The sequence below is a fragment of the Oncorhynchus keta genome, chromosome 28, assembly GCF_023373465.1.
Source record: "Oncorhynchus keta strain PuntledgeMale-10-30-2019 chromosome 28, Oket_V2, whole genome shotgun sequence".
Classification (NCBI taxonomy): domain Eukaryota; kingdom Metazoa; phylum Chordata; class Actinopteri; order Salmoniformes; family Salmonidae; genus Oncorhynchus; species Oncorhynchus keta.
This window is the reverse complement of record NC_068448.1, coordinates 47,635,030-47,654,092: the sequence shown is the minus strand read 5'-3', so window position 1 is coordinate 47,654,092 and position 19,063 is coordinate 47,635,030. Positions and strand designations below refer to the sequence as shown.

General features: G+C 39.2%; 12 non-coding genes across 12 annotated transcripts; all 12 read left to right on the top strand.

The window, feature by feature from the left end:
* Window positions 1-916: 916 nt before the first annotated feature.
* On the top strand, window positions 917-989 carry trnar-ccg (transfer RNA arginine (anticodon CCG)). Its single transcript has one exon. It is a non-coding gene; the product is annotated as a tRNA-Arg (tRNA).
* Window positions 990-2,398: 1,409 nt separating this feature from the next.
* On the top strand, window positions 2,399-2,471 carry trnar-ccg (transfer RNA arginine (anticodon CCG)). Its single transcript has one exon. It is a non-coding gene; the product is annotated as a tRNA-Arg (tRNA).
* Window positions 2,472-3,880: 1,409 nt separating this feature from the next.
* Window positions 3,881-3,953, top strand: trnar-ccg (transfer RNA arginine (anticodon CCG)). Its single transcript has one exon. It is a non-coding gene; the product is annotated as a tRNA-Arg (tRNA).
* Window positions 3,954-5,364: 1,411 nt separating this feature from the next.
* Window positions 5,365-5,437, top strand: trnar-ccg (transfer RNA arginine (anticodon CCG)). Its single transcript has one exon. It is a non-coding gene; the product is annotated as a tRNA-Arg (tRNA).
* Window positions 5,438-6,847: 1,410 nt separating this feature from the next.
* Window positions 6,848-6,920, top strand: trnar-ccg (transfer RNA arginine (anticodon CCG)). The gene has a single exon. It is a non-coding gene; the product is annotated as a tRNA-Arg (tRNA).
* Window positions 6,921-8,329: 1,409 nt separating this feature from the next.
* On the top strand, window positions 8,330-8,402 carry trnar-ccg (transfer RNA arginine (anticodon CCG)). Its single transcript has one exon. It is a non-coding gene; the product is annotated as a tRNA-Arg (tRNA).
* A 1,404-nt stretch (window positions 8,403-9,806) lies between these two features.
* On the top strand, window positions 9,807-9,879 carry trnar-ccg (transfer RNA arginine (anticodon CCG)). Its single transcript has one exon. It is a non-coding gene; the product is annotated as a tRNA-Arg (tRNA).
* Window positions 9,880-12,777: 2,898 nt separating this feature from the next.
* trnar-ccg (transfer RNA arginine (anticodon CCG)) lies at window positions 12,778-12,850 on the top strand. Its single transcript has one exon. It is a non-coding gene; the product is annotated as a tRNA-Arg (tRNA).
* Window positions 12,851-14,257: 1,407 nt separating this feature from the next.
* trnar-ccg (transfer RNA arginine (anticodon CCG)) lies at window positions 14,258-14,330 on the top strand. The gene has a single exon. It is a non-coding gene; the product is annotated as a tRNA-Arg (tRNA).
* A 1,410-nt stretch (window positions 14,331-15,740) lies between these two features.
* On the top strand, window positions 15,741-15,813 carry trnar-ccg (transfer RNA arginine (anticodon CCG)). Its single transcript has one exon. It is a non-coding gene; the product is annotated as a tRNA-Arg (tRNA).
* Window positions 15,814-17,219: 1,406 nt separating this feature from the next.
* Window positions 17,220-17,292, top strand: trnaq-cug (transfer RNA glutamine (anticodon CUG)). The gene has a single exon. It is a non-coding gene; the product is annotated as a tRNA-Gln (tRNA).
* A 1,410-nt stretch (window positions 17,293-18,702) lies between these two features.
* On the top strand, window positions 18,703-18,775 carry trnaq-cug (transfer RNA glutamine (anticodon CUG)). The gene has a single exon. It is a non-coding gene; the product is annotated as a tRNA-Gln (tRNA).
* The last annotated feature ends 288 nt before the right edge of the window (window positions 18,776-19,063 follow it).

Sequence of the window (19,063 nt, the reverse complement as noted above, 5' to 3'; positions counted from 1 at the left end):
AGTGAGGCAGCGTAGTCCACTACTTTTTCCACACTCCACTTGGAACAGAAGAACATGGGCAGGCTGGAGTCTTTGCCCTCTTTGCGAAGGAAGACGTTGAAATAGTTCCACTCTGTCTGGAAAACAAAATGAATAAGATGTAGACTTGTATATAAAATATAATAAAATGCAAAACCCCCAAAAAGACACTGATTCTTTAAATCAGGGAGTACATGTCCTGTCCCCAACCGCCTCATTCTGAAATTACATTTTTGTCCCCCCGAGTTTTATCATTTGAATGTGATACAAAACGAGGCTACGGTATGCTTTAGGACCATGCGGACACCTCCAAGCAGTCGGATAGGCTGTTTGGAGTGTTTATCCAACTGGTGAAAAAATTAAAAATAATAATAGTTATGTCCCCCCATATTGAAAACCAAAGTTGCACCCCTGCTTTAGACTGTATATAATGTATTTTCAACTCATTTTTCATTTCAAAACTTGAGACATCTGTGGCTTTGTGTTTTGTGAAAAACGGCACATTTTAAAGTGGCCTTTTATTGTCCCCAGCATAGATTGTACATCTCAATTGTCAGTAGGAACCACATTTGTTTAAGCAAGTCAGCCATATCAGCTACAGTATGTTTTTTTTAAGGCAGTAAACGAGGCTGAATGAACTGTTTTGCTGCTCGACAAGGCTCCGCTGATAGCCAGGTGTAGCAGTGGTAAGGATGTTTTGCTGCTGAAAAGAAAGCTCTGCTGTTGGGAAAGCTTTATATAGGGCCTAACTGTTTGTGGGTACCGTTTGTCACCGTTGTAGTGCAATTAATGTTTTCTTTAATGTTGTATTGTCTTGTGTAATGGCTTTGCTGGCATGCGTCAAAACTTTTCAAGTATGTTTACCCCACCGAGATGTAATTGTCTGTTGGGAATAAGAGATCCAGTGGCCTAATGGATAAGGCATCAGCCTCCGGAGCTGGGGATTGTGGGTTCAAGTCCCACCTGGGTCTGTTGAAAGCAGCTGTGCATTAAATAAATGGCCAGACATGACTTGGTTCTTGCTAAGATCCACTTGCATGAAAGGTTTAGCTTTAATCAATATCTGTACTATATTCCCAATTCCCTGATTCAATTAGTGAATTCCAAATAAATGAAGCGTTACTCAATAGTTGGAGTGCTAGAAAAGTGACAATTGGAACCCCTCTTCCAGGTCGTGACTTCACCAAACAATCTACAGCTTTATTAATCATAAATAAAAACATCTTCATAGTATTCAAATGACTCAATAGATCTAGTGAGTCAGGATTTGTTTTTTTTTAATGAAATGTATTGTGACAAACATGATTGTGAAACTACACGTTATAATAAATGTTGATTTGAATGTTGATTCGTATTTGTATGACGATAACAGTAGAATAGGTTTGTCTACTTGGAGCCTGCTGCTCGTGGCTGTTTTCTTTTAGATTAGCTGTTAGTATATTGTTGTTGTTCTTGAGGCTGGCCAGTGAGGCAGCGTAGTCCACTACTTTTTCCACACTCCACTTGGAACAGAAGAACATGGGCAGGCTGGAGTCTTTGCCCTCTTTGCGAAGGAAGACGTTGAAATAGTTCCACTCTGTCTGGAAAACAAAATGAATAAGATGTAGACTTGTATATAAAATATAATAAAATGCAAAACCCCCAAAAAGACACTGATTCTTTAAATCAGGGAGTACATGTCCTGTCCCCAACCGCCTCATTCTGAAATTACATTTTTGTCCCCCCGAGTTTTATCATTTGAATGTGATACAAAACGAGGCTACGGTATGCTTTAGGACCATGCGGACACCTCCAAGCAGTCGGATAGGCTGTTTGGAGTGTTTATCCAACTGGTGAAAAAATTAAAAATAATAATAGTTATGTCCCCCCATATTGAAAACCAAAGTTGCACCCCTGCTTTAGACTGTATATAATGTATTTTCAACTCATTTTTCATTTCAAAACTTGAGACATCTGTGGCTTTGTGTTTTGTGAAAAACGGCACATTTTAAAGTGGCCTTTTATTGTCCCCAGCATAGATTGTACATCTCAATTGTCAGTAGGAACCACATTTGTTTAAGCAAGTCAGCCATATCAGCTACAGTATGTTTTTTTTAAGGCAGTAAACAAGGCTGAATGAACTGTTTTGCTGCTCGACAAGGCTCCGCTGATAGCCAGGTGTAGCAGTGGTAAGGATGTTTTGCTGCTGAAAAGAAAGCTCTGCTGTTGGGAAAGCTTTATATAGGGCCTAACTGTTTGTGGGTACCGTTTGTCACCGTTGTAGTGCAATGAATGTTTTCTTTAATGTTGTATTGTCTTGTGTAATGGCTTTGCTGGCATGCGTCAAAACTTTTCAAGTATGTTTACCCCACCGAGATGTAATTGTCTGTTGGGAATAAGAGATCCAGTGGCCTAATGGATAAGGCATCAGCCTCCGGAGCTGGGGATTGTGGGTTCAAGTCCCACCTGGGTCTGTTGAAAGCAGCTGTGCATTAAATAAATGGCCAGACATGACTTGGTTCTTGCTAAGATCCACTTGCATGAAAGGTTTAGCTTTAATCAATATCTGTACTATATTCCCAATTCCCTGATTCAATTAGTGAATTCCAAATAAATGAAGCGTTACTCAATAGTTGGAGTGCTAGAAAAGTGACAATTGGAACCCCTCTTCCAGGTCGTGACTTCACCAAACAATCTACAGCTTTATTAATCATAAATAAAAACATCTTCATAGTATTCAAATGACTCCAATAGATCTAGTGTGTCAGGATTTGTTTTTTTTTAATGAAATGTATTGTGACAAACATGATTGTGAAACTACACGTTATAATAAAAGTTGATTTGAATGTTGATTCGTATTTGTATGACGATAACAGTAGAATAGGTTTGTCTACTTGGAGCCTGCTGCTCGTGGCTGTTTTCTTTTAGATTAGCTGTTAGTATATTGTTGTTGTTCTTGAGGCTGGCCAGTGAGGCAGCGTAGTCCACTACTTTTTCCACACTCCACTTGGAACAGAAGAACATGGGCAGGCTGGAGTCTTTGCCCCTTTGCGAAGGAAGACGTTGAAATAGTTCCACTCTGTCTGGAAAACAAAATGAATAAGATGTAGACTTGTATATAAAATATAATAAAATGCAAAACCCCCAAAAAGACACTGATTCTTTAAATCAGGGGAGTACATGTCCTGTCCCCAACCGCCTCATTCTGAAATTACATTTTTGTCCCCCGAGTTTTATCATTTGAATGTGATACAAAACGAGGCTACGGTATGCTTTAGGACCATGCGGACACCTCCAAGCAGTCGGATAGGCTGTTTGGAGTGTTTATCCAACTGGTGAAAAAAATTAAAAATAATAATAGTTATGTCCCCCCATATTGAAAACCAAAGTTGCACCCCTGCTTTAGACTGTATATAATGTATTTTCAACTCATTTTTCATTTCAAAACTTGAGACATCTGTGGCTTTGTGTTTTGTGAAAAACGGCACATTTTAAAGTGGCCTTTTATTGTCCCCAGCATAGATTGTACATCTCAATTGTCAGTAGGAACCACATTTGTTTAAGCAAGTCAGCCATATCAGCTACAGTATGTTTTTTTAAGGCAGTAAACAAGGCTGAATGAACTGTTTTGCTGCTCGACAAGGCTCCGCTGATAGCCAGGTGTAGCAGTGGTAAGGATGTTTTGCTGCTGAAAAGAAAGCTCTGCTGTTGGGAAAGCTTTATATAGGGCCTAACTGTTTGTGGGTACCGTTTGTCACCGTTGTAGTGCAATGAATGTTTTCTTTAATGTTGTATTGTCTTGTGTAATGGCTTTGCTGGCATGCGTCAAAACTTTTCAAGTATGTTTACCCCACCGAGATGTAATTGTCTGTTGGGAATAAGAGATCCAGTGGCCTAATGGATAAGGCATCAGCCTCCGGAGCTGGGGATTGTGGGTTCAAGTCCCACCTGGGTCTGTTGAAAGCAGCTGTGCATTAAATAAATGGCCAGACATGACTTGGTTCTTGCTAAGATCCACTTGCATGAAAGTTTAGCTTTAATCAATATCTGTACTATATTCCCAATTCCCTGATTCAATTAGTGAATTCCAAATAAATGAAGCGTTACTCAATAGTTGGAGTGCTAGAAAAGTGACAATTGGAACCCCTCTTCCAGGTCGTGACTTCACCAAACAATCTACAGCTTTATTAATCATAAATAAAAACATCTTCATAGTATTCAAATGACTCCAATAGATCTAGTGTGTCAGGATTTGTTTTTTTTTAATGAAATGTATTGTGACAAACATGATTGTGAAACTACACGTTATAATAAAAGTTGATTTGAATGTTGATTCGTATTTGTATGACGATAACAGTAGAATAGGTTTGTCTACTTGGAGCCTGCTGCTCGTGGCTGTTTTCTTTTAGATTAGCTGTTAGTATATTGTTGTTGTTCTTGAGGCTGGCCAGTGAGGCAGCGTAGTCCACTACTTTTTCCACACTCCACTTGGAACAGAAGAACATGGGCAGGCTGGAGTCTTTGCCCTCTTTGCGAAGGAAGACGTTGAAATAGTTCCACTCTGTCTGGAAAACAAAATGAATAAGATGTAGACTTGTATATAAAATATAATAAAATGCAAAACCCCAAAAAGACACTGATTCTTTAAATCAGGGGAGTACATGTCCTGTCCCCAACCGCCTCATTCTGAAATTACATTTTTGTCCCCCCGAGTTTTATCATTTGAATGTGATACAAAACGAGGCTACGGTATGCTTTAGGACCATGCGGACACCTCCAAGCAGTCGGATAGGCTGTTTGGAGTGTTTATCCAACTGGTGAAAAAATTAAAAATAATAATAGTTATGTCCCCCCCATATTGAAAACCAAAGTTGCACCCCTGCTTTAGACTGTATATAATGTATTTTCAACTCATTTTTCATTTCAAAACTTGAGACATCTGTGGCTTTGTGTTTTGTGAAAAAACTGCACATTTTAAAGTGGCCTTTTATTGTCCCCAGCATAGATTGTACATCTCAATTGTCAGTAGGAACCACATTTGTTTAAGCAAGTCAGCCATATCAGCTACAGTATGTTTTTTTTAAGGCAGTAAACGAGGCTGAATGAACTGTTTTGCTGCTCGACAAGGCTCCGCTGATAGCCAGGTGTAGCAGTGGTAAGGATGTTTTGCTGCTGAAAAGAAAGCTCTGCTGTTGGGAAAGCTTTATATAGGGCCTAACTGTTTGTGGGTACCGTTTGTCACCGTTGTAGTGCAATGAATGTTTTCTTTAATGTTGTATTGTCTTGTGTAATGGCTTTGCTGGCATGCGTCAAAACTTTTCAAGTATGTTTACCCCACCGAGATGTAATTGTCTGTTGGGAATAAGAGATCCAGTGGCCTAATGGATAAGGCATCAGCCTCCGGAGCTGGGGATTGTGGGTTCAAGTCCCACCTGGGTCTGTTGAAAGCAGCTGTGCATTAAATAAATGGCCAGACATGACTTGGTTCTTGCTAAGATCCACTTGCATGAAAGGTTTAGCTTTAATCAATATCTGTACTATATTCCCAATTCCCTGATTCAATTAGTGAATTCCAAATAAATGAAGCGTTACTCAATAGTTGGAGTGCTAGAAAAGTGACAATTGGAACCCCTCTTCCAGGTCGTGACTTCACCAAACAATCTACAGCTTTATTAATCATAAATAAAAACATCTTCATAGTATTCAAATGACTCCAATAGATCTAGTGAGTCAGGATTTGTTTTTCTTTATGAAATGTATTGTGACAAACATGATTGTGAAACTACACGTTATAATAAAAGTTGATTTGAATGTTGATTCGTATTTGTATGACGATAACAGTAGAATAGGTTTGTCTACTTGGAGCCTGCTGCTCGTGGCTGTTTTCTTTTAGATTAGCTGTTAGTATATTGTTGTTGTTCTTGAGGCTGGCCAGTGAGGCAGCGTAGTCCACTACTTTTTCCACACTCCACTTGGAACAGAAGAACATGGGCAGGCTGGAGTCTTTGCCCTCTTTGCGAAGGAAGACGTTGAAATAGTTCCACTCTGTCTGGAAAACAAAATGAATAAGATGTAGACTTGTATATAAAATATAATAAAATGCAAAACCCCCAAAAAGACACTGATTCTTTAAATCAGGGGAGTACATGTCCTGTCCCCAACCGCCTCATTCTGAAATTACATTTTTGTCCCCCCGAGTTTTATCATTTGAATGTGATACAAAACGAGGCTACGGTATGCTTTAGGACCATGCGGACACCTCCAAGCAGTCGGATAGGCTGTTTGGAGTGTTTATCCAACTGGTGAAAAAATTAAAAATAATAATAGTTATGTCCCCCCCATATTGAAAACCAAAGTTGCACCCCTGCTTTAGACTGTATATAATGTATTTTCAACTCATTTTTCATTTCAAAACTTGAGACATCTGTGGCTTTGTGTTTTGTGAAAAACTGCACATTTTAAAGTGGCCTTTTATTGTCCCCAGCATAGATTGTACATCTCAATTGTCAGTAGGAACCACATTTGTTTAAGCAAGTCAGCCATATCAGCTACAGTATGTTTTTTTAAGGCAGTAAACGAGGCTGAATGAACTGTTTTGCTGCTCGACAAGGCTCCGCTGATAGCCAGGTGTAGCAGTGGTAAGGATGTTTTGCTGCTGAAAAGAAAGCTCTGCTGTTGGGAAAGCTTTATATAGGGCCTAACTGTTTGTGGGTACCGTTTGTCACCGTTGTAGTGCAATGAATGTTTTCTTTAATGTTGTATTGTCTTGTGTAATGGCTTTGCTGGCATGCGTCAAAACTTTTCAAGTATGTTTACCCCACCGAGATGTAATTGTCTGTTGGGAATAAGAGATCCAGTGGCCTAATGGATAAGGCATCAGCCTCCGGAGCTGGGGATTGTGGGTTCAAGTCCCACCTGGGTCTGTTGAAAGCAGCTGTGCATTAAATAAATGGCCAGACATGACTTGGTTCTTGCTAAGATCCACTTGCATGAAAGGTTTAGCTTTAATCAATATCTGTACTATATTCCCAATTCCCTGATTCAATTAGTGAATTCCAAATAAATGAAGCGTTACTCAATAGTTGGAGTGCTAGAAAAGTGACAATTGGAACCCCTCTTCCAGGTCGTGACTTCACCAAACAATCTACAGCTTTATTAATCATAAATAAAAACATCTTCATAGTATTCAAATGACTCCAATAGATCTAGTGTGTCAGGATTTGTTTTTTTTTAATGAAATGTATTGTGACAAACATGATTGTGAAACTACACGTTATAATAAAAGTTGATTTGAATGTTGATTCGTATTTGTATGGCGATAACAGTAGAATAGGTTTGTCTACTTGGAGCCTGCTGCTCGTGGCTGTTTTCTTTTAGATTAGCTGTTAGTATATTGTTGTTGTTCTTGAGGCTGGCCAGTGAGTCAGCGTAGTCCACTACTTTTTCCACACTCCACTTGGAACAGAAGAACATGGGCAGGCTGGAGTCTTTGCCCTCTTTGCGAAGGAAGACGTTGAAATAGTTCCACTCTGTCTGGAAAACAAAATGAATAAGATGTAGACTTGTATATAAAATATAATAAAATGCAAAACCCCAAAAAGACACTGATTCTTTAAATCAGGGGAGTACATGTCCTGTCCCCAACCGCCTCATTCTGAAATTACATTTTTGTCCCCCGAGTTTTATCATTTGAATGTGATACAAAACGAGGCTACGGTATGCTTTAGGACCATGCGGACACCTCCAAGCAGTCGGATAGGCTGTTTGGAGTGTTTATCCAACTGGTGAAAAAATTAAAAATAATAATAGTTATGTCCCCCCATATTGAAAACCAAAGTTGCACCCCTGCTTTAGACTGTATATAATGTATTTTCAACTCATTTTTCATTTCAAAACTTGAGACATCTGTGGCTTTGTGTTTTGTGAAAAAACTGCACATTTTAAAGTGGCCTTTTATTGTCCCCAGCATAGATTGTACATCTCAATTGTCAGTAGGAACCACATTTGTTTAAGCAAGTCAGCCATATCAGCTACAGTATGTTTTTTTAAGGCAGTAAACGAGGCTGAATGAACTGTTTTGCTGCTCGACAAGGCTCCGCTGATAGCCAGGTGTAGCAGTGGTAAGGATGTTTTGCTGCTGAAAAGAAAGCTCTGCTGTTGGGAAAGCTTTATATAGGGCCTAACTGTTTGTGGGTACCGTTTGTCACCGTTGTAGTGCAATGAATGTTTTCTTTAATGTTGTATTGTCTTGTGTAATGGCTTTGCTGGCATGCGTCAAAACTTTTCAAGTATGTTTACCCCACCGAGATGTAATTGTCTGTTGGGAATAAGAGATCCAGTGGCCTAATGGATAAGGCATCAGCCTCCGGAGCTGGGGATTGTGGGTTCAAGTCCCACCTGGGTCTGTTGAAAGCAGCTGTGCATTAAATAAATGTCCAGACATGACTTGGTTCTTGCTAAGATCCACTTGCATGAAAGGTTTAGCTTTAATCAATATCTGTACTATATTCCCAATTCCCTGATTCAATTAGTGAATTCCAAATAAATGAAGCGTTACTCAATAGTTGGAGTGCTGGAAAAGTGACAATTGGAACCCCTCTTCCAGGTCGTGACTTCACCAAACAATCTACAGCTTTATTAATCATAAATAAAAACATCTTCATAGTATTCAAATGACTCCAATACATCTAGTGTGTCAGGATTTGTTTTTTCTGTGAAATGTATTGTGACAAACATGATTGTGAAACTACACGTTATAATACAAGTTGATTTGAATGTTGATTCGTATTTGTATGACGATAACAGTAGAATAGGTTTGTCTACTTGGAGTCTGCTGCTCGTGGCTGTTTTCTTTTAGATTAGCTGTTAGTATATTGTTGTTCTTGAGGCTGGCCAGTGAGGCAGCGTAGTCCACTACTTTTTCCACACTCCACTTGGAACAGAAGAACATGGGCAGGCTGGAGTCTTTGCCCTCTTTGGGAAGGAAGACGTTGAAATAGTTCCACTCTGTCTGGAAAACAAAATGAATAAGATGTAGACTTGTATATAAAATATAATAAAATGCAAAACCCCAAAAAGACACTGATTCTTTAAATCAGGGGAGTACATGTCCTGTCCCCAACCGCCTCATTCTGAAATTACATTTTTGTCCCCCGAGTTTTATCATTTGAATGTGATACAAAACGAGGCTACGGTATGCTTTAGGACCATGCGGACACCTCCAAGCAGTCGGATAGGCTGTTTGGAGTGTTTATCCAACTGGTGAAAAAATTAAAAATAATAATAGTTATGTCCCCCCATATTGAAAACCAAAGTTGCACCCCTGCTTTATACTGTATATAATGTATTTTCAACTCATTTTTCATTTCAAAACTTGAGACATCTGTGGCTTTGTGTTTTGTGAAAAAACTGCACATTTTAAAGTATCCTTTTATTGTCCCCAGCATAGATTGTACATCTCAATTGTCAGTAGGAACCACATTTGTTTAAGCAAGTCAGCCATATCAGCTACAGTATGTTTTTTTAAGGCAGTAAACCAGGCTGAATGAACTGTTTTGCTGCTCGACAAGGCTCCGCTGATAGCCAGGTGTAGCAGTGGTAAGGATGTTTTGCTGCTGAAAAGAAAGCTCTGCTGTTGGGAAAGCTTTATATAGGGCCTAACTGTTTGTGGGTACCGTTTGTCACCGTTGTAGTGCAATGAATGTTTTCTTTAATGTTGTATTGTCTTGTGTAATGGCTTTGCTGGCATGCGTCAAAACTTTTCAAGTATGTTTACCCCACCGAGATGTAATTGTCTGTTGGGAATAAGAGATCCAGTGGCCTAATGGATAAGGCATCAGCCTCCGGAGCTGGGGATTGTGGGTTCAAGTCCCACCTGGGTCTGTTGAAAGCAGCTGTGCATTAAATAAATGGCCAGACATGACTTGGTTCTTGCTAAGATCCACTTGCATGAAAGGTTTAGCTTTAATCAATATCTGTACTATATTCCCAATTCCCTGATTCAATTAGTGAATTCCAAATAAATGAAGCGTTACTCAATAGTTGGAGTGCTAGAAAAGTGACAATTGGAACCCCTCTTCCAGGTCGTGACTTCACCAAACAATCTACAGCTTTATTAATCATAAATAAAAACATCTTCATAGTATTCAAATGACTCCAATAGATCTAGTGAGTCAGGATTTGTTTTTTTTTAATGAAATGTATTGTGACAAACATGATTGTGAAACTACACGTTATAATAAATGTTGATTTGAATGTTGATTCGTATTTGTATGACGATAACAGTAGAATAGGTTTGTCTACTTGGAGCCTGCTGCTCGTGGCTGTTTTCTTTTAGATTAGCTGTTAGTATATTGTTGTTGTTCTTGAGGCTGGCCAGTGAGGCAGCGTAGTCCACTACTTTTTCCACACTCCACTTGGAACAGAAGAACATGGGCAGGCTGGAGTCTTTGCCCTCTTTGGGAAGGAAGACGTTGAAATAGTTCCACTCTGTCTGGAAAACAAAATGAATAAGATGTAGACTTGTATATAAAATATAATAAAATGCAAAACCCCCAAAAAGACACTGATTCTTTAAATCAGGGGAGTACATGTCCTGTCCCCAACCGCCTCATTCTGAAATTACATTTTTGTCCCCCCGAGTTTTATCATTTGAATGTGATACAAAACGAGGCTACGGTATGCTTTAGGACCATGCGGACACCTCCAAGCAGTCGGATAGGCTGTTTGGAGTGTTTATCCAACTGGTGAAAAAAATTAAAAATAATAATAGTTATGTCCCCCCATATTGAAAACCAAAGTTGCACCCCTGCTTTAGACTGTATATAATGTATTTTCAACTCATTTTTCATTTCAAAACTTGAGACATCTGTGGCTTTGTGTTTTGTGAAAAACGGCACATTTTAAAGTGGCCTTTTATTGTCCCCAGCATAGATTGTACATCTCAATTGTCAGTAGGAACCACATTTGTTTAAGCAAGTCAGCCATATCAGCTACAGTATGTTTTTTTAAGGCAGTAAACGAGGCTGAATGAACTGTTTTGCTGCTCGACAAGGCTCCGCTGATAGCCAGGTGTAGCAGTGGTAAGGATGTTTTGCTGCTGAAAAGAAAGCTCTGCTGTTGGGAAAGCTTTATATAGGGCCTAACTGTTTGTGGGTACCGTTTGTCACCGTTGTAGTGCAATGAATGTTTTCTTTAATGTTGTATTGTCTTGTGTAATGGCTTTGCTGGCATGCGTCAAAACTTTTCAAGTATGTTTACCCCACCGAGATGTAATTGTCTTTTGGTAATAAGAGATCCAGTGGCCTAATGGATAAGGCATCAGCCTCCAGAGCTGGGGATTGTGGGTTCAAGTCCCACATGGGTCTGTTGAAAGCAGCTGTGCATTAAATAAATGGCCAGACATGACTTGGTTCTTGCTAAGATCCACTTGCATGAAAGGTTTAGCTTTAATCAATATCTGTACTATATTCCCAATTCCCTGATTCAATTAGTGAATTCCAAATAAATGAAGCGTTACTCAATAGTTGGAGTGCTAGAAAAGTGACAATTGGAACCCCTCTTCCAGGTCTTGACTTCACCAAACAATCTACAGCTTTATTAATCATAAATAAAAACATCTTCATATTATTCAAATGACTCCAATAGATCTAGTGAGTCAGGATTTGTTTTTTTTAATGAAATGTATTGTGACAAACATGATTGTGAAACTACACGTTATAATAAATGTTGATTTGAATGTTGATTCGTATTTGTATGACGATAACAGTAGAATAGGTTTGTCTACTTGGAGCCTGCTGCTCGTGGCTGTTTTCTTTTAGATTAGCTGTTAGTATATTGTTGTTGTTCTTGAGGCTGGCCAGTGAGGCAGCGTAGTCCACTACTTTTTCCACACTCCACTTGGAACAGAAGAACATGGGCAGGCTGGAGTCTTTGCCCTCTTTGCGAAGGAAGACGTTGAAATAGTTCCACTCTGTCTGGAAAACAAAATGAATAAGATGTAGACTTGTATATAAAATATAATAAAATGCAAAACCCCCAAAAAGAAACTGATTCTTTAAATCAGGGGAGTACATGTCCTGTCCCCAACCGCCTCATTCTGAAATTACATTTTTGTCCCCCCGAGTTTTATCATTTGAATGTGATACAAAACGAGGCTACGGTATGCTTTAGGACCATGCGGACACCTCCAAGCAGTCGGATAGGCTGTTTGGAGTGTTTATCCAACTGGTGAAAAAAATAAAAATAATAATAGTTATGTCCCCCCCCCATATTGAAAACCAAAGTTGCACCCCTGCTTTAGACTGTATATAATGTATTTTCAACTCATTTTTCATTTCAAAACTTGAGACATCTGTGGCTTTGTGTTTTGTGAAAAAACTGCACATTTTAAAGTGGCCTTTTATTGTCCCCAGCATAGATTGTACATCTCAATTGTCAGTAGGAACCACATTTGTTTAAGCAAGTCAGCCATATCAGCTACAGTATGTTTTTTTTAAGGCAGTAAACGAGGCTGAATGAACTGTTTTGCTGCTCGACAAGGCTCCGCTGATAGCCAGGTGTAGCAGTGGTAAGGATGTTTTGCTGCTGAAAAGAAAGCTCTGCTGTTGGGAAAGCTTTATATAGGGCCTAACTGTTTGTGGGTACCGTTTGTCACCGTTGTAGTGCAATGAATGTTTTCTTTAATGTTGTATTGTCTTGTGTAATGGCTTTGCTGGCATGCGTCAAAACTTTTCAAGTATGTTTACCCCACCGAGATGTAATTGTCTTTTGGTAATAAGAGATCCAGTGGCCTAATGGATAAGGCATCAGCCTCCGGAGCTGGGGATTGTGGGTTCAAGTCCCACCTGGGTCTGTTGAAAGCAGCTGTGCATTAAATAAATGTCCAGACATGACTTGGTTCTTGCTAAGATCCATTTGCATGAAAGGTTTAGCTTTAATCAATATCTGTACTATATTCCCAATTCCCTGATTCAATTAGTGAATTCCAAATAAATGAAGCGTTACTCAATAGTTGGAGTGCTAGAAAAGTGACAATTGGAACCCCTCTTCCAGGTCGTGACTTCACCAAACAATCTACAGCTTTATTAATCATAAATAAAAACATCTTCATAGTATTCAAATGACTCCAATAGATCTAGTGAGTCAGGATTTGTTTTTTTTAATGAAATGTATTGTGACAAACATGATTGTGAAACTACACGTTATAATAAATGTTGATTTGAATGTTGATTCGTATTTGTATGACGATAACAGTAGAATAGGTTTGTCTACTTGGAGCCTGCTGCTCGTGGCTGTTTTCTTTTAGATTAGCTGTTAGTATATTGTTGTTGTTCTTGAGGCTGGCCAGTGAGGCAGCGTAGTCCACTACTTTTTCCACACTCCACTTGGAACAGAAGAACATGGGCAGGCTGGAGTCTTTGCCCTCATTGGGAAGGAAGACGTTGAAATAGTTCCACTCTGTCTGGAAAACAAAATGAATAAGATGTAGACTTGTATATAAAATATAATAAAATGCAAAACCCCAAAAGACACTGATTCTTTAAATCAGGGGAGTACATGTCCTGTCCCCAACCGCCTCATTCTGAAATTACATTTTTGTCCCCCCCGAGTTTTATCATTTGAATGTGATACAAAACGAGGCTACGGTATGCTTTAGGACCATGCGGACACCTCCAAGCAGTCGGATAGGCTGTTTGGAGTGTTTATCCAACTGGTGAAAAAATTAAAAATAATAATAGTTATGTCCCCCATATTGAAAACCAAAGTTGCACCCCTGCTTTAGACTGTATATAATGTATTTTCAACTCATTTTTCATTTCAAAACTTGAGACATCTGTGGCTTTGTGTTTTGTGAAAAACGGCACATTTTAAAGTGGCCTTTTATTGTCCCCAGCATAGATTGTACATCTCAATTGTCAGTAGGAACCACATTTGTTTAAGCAAGTCAGCCATATCAGCTACAGTATGTTTTTTTAAGGCAGTAAACGAGGCTGAATGAACTGTTTTGCTGCTCGACAAGGCTTCGCTGATAGCCAGGTGTAGCAGTGGTAAGGATGTTTTGCTGCTGAAAAGAAAGCTCTGCTGTTGGGAAAGCTTTATATAGGGCCTAACTGTTTGTGGGTACCGTTTGTCACCGTTGTAGTGCAATGAATGTTTTCTTTAATGTTGTATTGTCTTGTGTAATGGCTTTGCTGGCATGCGTCAAAACTTTTCAAGTATGTTTACCCCACCGAGATGTAATTGTCTGTTGGGAATAAGAGATCCAGTGGCCTAATGGATAAGGCATCAGCCTCCGGAGCTGGGGATTGTGGGTTCAAGTCCCACCTGGGTCTGTTGAAAGCAGCTGTGCATTAAATAAATGGCCAGACATGACTTGGTTCTTGCTAAGATCCACTTGCATGAAAGGTTTAGCTTTAATCAATATCTGTACTATATTCCCAATTCCCTGATTCAATTAGTGAATTCCAAATAAATGAAGCGTTACTCAATAGTTGGAGTGCTAGAAAAGTGACAATTGGAACCCCTCTTCCAGGTCGTGACTTCACCAAACAATCTACAGCTTTATTAATCATAAATAAAAACATCTTCATAGTATTCAAATGACTCCAATAGATCTAGTGTGTCAGGATTTGTTTTTTTTAATGAAATGTATTGTGACAAACATGATTGTGAAACTACACGTTATAATAAATGTTGATTTGAATGTTGATTCGTATTTGTATGACGATAACAGTAGAATAGGTTTGTCTACTTGGAGCCTGCTGCTCGTGGCTGTTTTCTTTTAGATTAGCTGTTAGTATATTGTTGTTGTTCTTGAGGCTGGCCAGTGAGGCAGCGTAGTCCACTACTTTTTCCACACTCCACTTGGAACAGAAGAACATGGGCAGGCTGGAGTCTTTGCCCTCTTTGGGAAGGAAGACGTTGAAATAGTTCCACTCTGTCTGGAAAACAAAATGAATAAGATGTAGACTTGTATATAAAATATAATAAAATGCAAAACCCCAAAAAGACACTGATTCTTTAAAACAGGGAGTACATGTCCTGTCCCCAACCGCCTCATTCTGAAATTACATTTTTGTCCCCCCGAGTTTTATCATTTGAATGTGATACAAAACGAGGCTACGGTATGCTTTAGGACCATGCGGACACCTCCAAGCAGTCGGATAGGCTGTTTGGAGTGTTTATCCAACTGGTGAAAAAATTAAAAATAATAATAGTTATGTCCCCCCCATATTGAAAACCAAAGTTGCACCCCTGCTTTAGACTGTATATAATGTATTTTCAACTCATTTTTCATTTCAAAACTTGAGACATCTGTGGCTTTGTGTTTTGTGAAAAAACGGCACATTTTAAAGTGGCCTTTTATTGTCCCCAGCATAGATTGTACATCTCAATTGTCAGTAGGAACCACATTTGTTTAAGCAAGTCAGCCATATCAGCTACAGTATGTTTTTTTTAAGGCAGTAAACGAGGCTGAATGAACTGTTTTGCTGCTCGACAAGGCTTCGCTGATAGCCAGGTGTAGCAGTGGTAAGGATGTTTTGCTGCTGAAAAGAAAGCTCTGCTGTTGGGAAAGCTTTATATAGGGCCTAACTGTTTGTGGGTACCGTTTGTCACCGTTGTAGTGCAATGAATGTTTTCTTTAATGTTGTATTGTCTTGTGTAATGGCTTTGCTGGCATGCGTCAAAACTTTTCAAGTATGTTTACCCCACCGAGATGTAATTGTCTGTTGGGAATAAGAGATCCAGTGGCCTAATGGATAAGGCATCAGCCTCCGGAGCTGGGGATTGTGGGTTCAAGTCCCACCTGGGTCTGTTGAAAGCAGCTGTGCATTAAATAAATGGCCAGACATGACTTGGTTCTTGCTAAGATCCACTTCCATGAAAGGTTTAGCTTTAATCAATATCTGTACTATATTCCCAATTCCCTGATTCAATTAGTGAATTCCAAATAAATGAAGCGTTACTCAATAGTTGGAGTGCTAGAAAAGTGACAATTGGAACCCCTCTTCCAGGTCGTGACTTCACCAAACAATCTACAGCTTTATTAATCATAAATAAAAACATCTTCATAGTATTCAAATGACTCCAATAGATCTAGTGAGTCAGGATATTTTTTTTGTAAAATGTATTGTGACAAACATGATTGTGAAACTACACGTTATAATAAATGTTGATTTGAATGTTGATTCGTATTTGTATGACGATAACAGTAGAATAGGTTTGTCTACTTGGAGCCTGCTGCTCGTGGCTGTTTTCTTTTAGATTAGCTGTTAGTATATTGTTGTTGTTCTTGAGGCTGGCCAGTGAGGCAGCGTAGTCCACTACTTTTTCCACACTCCACTTGGAACAGAAGAACATGGGCAGGCTGGAGTCTTTGCCCTCTTTGGGAAGGAAGACGTTGAAATAGTTCCACTCTGTCTGGAAAACAAAATGAATAAGATGTAGACTTGTATATAAAATATAATAAAATGCAAAACCCCCAAAAGACACTGATTCTTTAAATCAGGGGAGTACATGTCCTGTCCCCAACCGCCTCATTCTGAAATTACATTTTTGTCCCCCGAGTTTTATCATTTGAATGTGATACAAAACGAGGCTACGGTATGCTTTAGGACCATGCGGACACCTCCAAGCAGTCGGATAGGCTGTTTGGAGTGTTTATCCAACTGGTGAAAAAATTAAAAATAATAATAGTTATGTCCCCCATATTGAAAACCAAAGTTGCACCCCTGCTTTAGACTGTATATAATGTATTTTCAACTCATTTTTCATTTCAAAACTTGAGACATCTGTGGCTTTGTGTTTTGTGAAAAAACTGCACATTTTAAAGTGGCCTTTTATTGTCCCCAGCATAGATTGTACATCTCAATTGTCAGTAGGAACCACATTTGTTTAAGCAAGTCAGCCATATCAGCTACAGTATGTTTTTTTTTAAGGCAGTAAACGAGGCTGAATGAACTGTTTTGCTGCTCGACAAGGCTTCGCTGATAGCCAGGTGTAGCAGTGGTAAGGATGTTTTGCTGCTGAAAAGAAAGCTCTGCTGTTGGGAAAGCTTTATATAGGGCCTAACTGTTTGTGGGTACCGTTTGTCACCGTTGTAGTGCAATGAATGTTTTCTTTAATGTTGTATTGTCTTGTGTAATGGCTTTGCTGGCATGCGTCAAAACTTTTCAAGTATGTTTACCCCACCGAGATGTAATTGTCTGTTGGGAATAAGAGATCCAGTGGCCTAATGGATAAGGCATCAGCCTCTGGAGCTGGGGATTGTGGGTTCAAGTCCCACCTGGGTCTGTTGAAAGAAGCTGTGCATTAAATAAATGGCCAGACATGACTTGGTTCTTGCTAAGATCCACTTGCATGAAAGGTTTAGCTTTAATCAATATCTGTACTATATTCCCAATTCCCTGATTCAATTAGTGAATTCCAAATAAATGAAGCGTTACTCAATAGTTGGAGTGCTAGAAAAGTGACAATTGGAACCCCTCTTCCAGGTCGTGACTTCACCAAACAATCTACAGCTTTATTAATCATAAATAAAAACATCTTCATCGTATTCAAATGACTCCAATAGATCTAGTGAGTCAGGATTTTTTTTTTTGTGAAATGTATTGTGACAAACATGATTGTGAAACTACACGTTATAATAAATGTTGATTTGAATGTTGATTCGTATTTGTATGACGATAACAGTAGAATAGGTTTGTCTACTTGGAGCCTGCTGCTCGTGGCTCTTATCTTTTAGATTAGCTGTTAGTATATTGTTGTTGTTCTTGAGGCTGGCCAGTGAGGCAGCGCAGTCCACTCCTTTTTCTACACTCCACTTGGAACAGAAGAACATGGGCAGGCTGGAGTCTTTGCCCTCTTTGGGAAGGAAGACGTTGAAATAGTTCCACTCTGTCTGGAAAACAAAATGAATAAGATGTAGACTTGTATATAAAATATAATAAAATGCAAAACCCCCAAAAAGACACTGATTCTTTAAATCAGGGGAGTACATGTCCTGTCCCCAACCGCCTCATTCTGAAATTACATTTTTGTCCCCCCGAGTTTTATCATTTGAATGTGATACAAAACGAGGCTACGGTATGCTTTAGGACCATGCGGACACCTCCAAGCAGTCGGATAGGCTGTTTGGAGTGTTTATCCAACTGGTGAAAAAAATAAAAATAATAATAGTTATGTCCCCCCCATATTGAAAACCAAAGTTGCACCCCTGCTTTAGACTGTATATAATGTATTTTCAACTCATTTTTCATTTCAAAACTTGAGACATCTGTGGCTTTGTGTTTTGTGAAAAAACTGCACATTTTAAAGTGGCCTTTTATTGTCCCCAGCATAGATTGTACATCTCAATTGTCAGTAGGAACCACATTTGTTTAAGCAAGTCAGCCATATCAGCTACAGTATGTTTTTTTAAAGTCAGTAAACGAGGCTGAATGAACTGTTTTGCTGCTCGACAAGGCTCCGCTGATAGCCAGGTGTAGCAGTGGTAAGGATGTTTTGCTGCTGAAAAGAAAGCTCTGCTGTTGGGAAAGCTTTATATAGGGCCTAACTGTTTGTGGGTACCGTTTGTCACCGTTGTAGTGCAATGAATGTTTTCTTTAATGTTGTATTGTCTTGTGTAATGGCTTTGCTGGCATGCGTCAAAACTTTTCAAGTATGTTTACGCCACCGAGATGTAATTGTCTGTTGGTAATAAGAGATCCAGTGGCCTAATGGATAAGGCATCAGCCTCTGGAGCTGGGGATTGTGGGTTCAAGTCCCACCTGGGTCTGTTGAAAGCAGCTGTGTATTAAATAAATGGCCAGACATTACTTGCTTCTTGCTAAGATCCACTTGCATGAAATGTTTAGTTAGCTTTAATCAATATCTGTACTATATTCCCAATTCCCTGATTCAATTAGTTAATTCCAAATAAATGAAGCGTTACTCAATAGTTGGAGTGCTAGAAAAGTGACAATTGGAACCCCTCTTCCAGGTCGTGACTTCACCAAACAATCTACAGCTTTATTAATCATAAATAAAAACATCTTCATCGTATTCAAATGACTCCAATAGATCT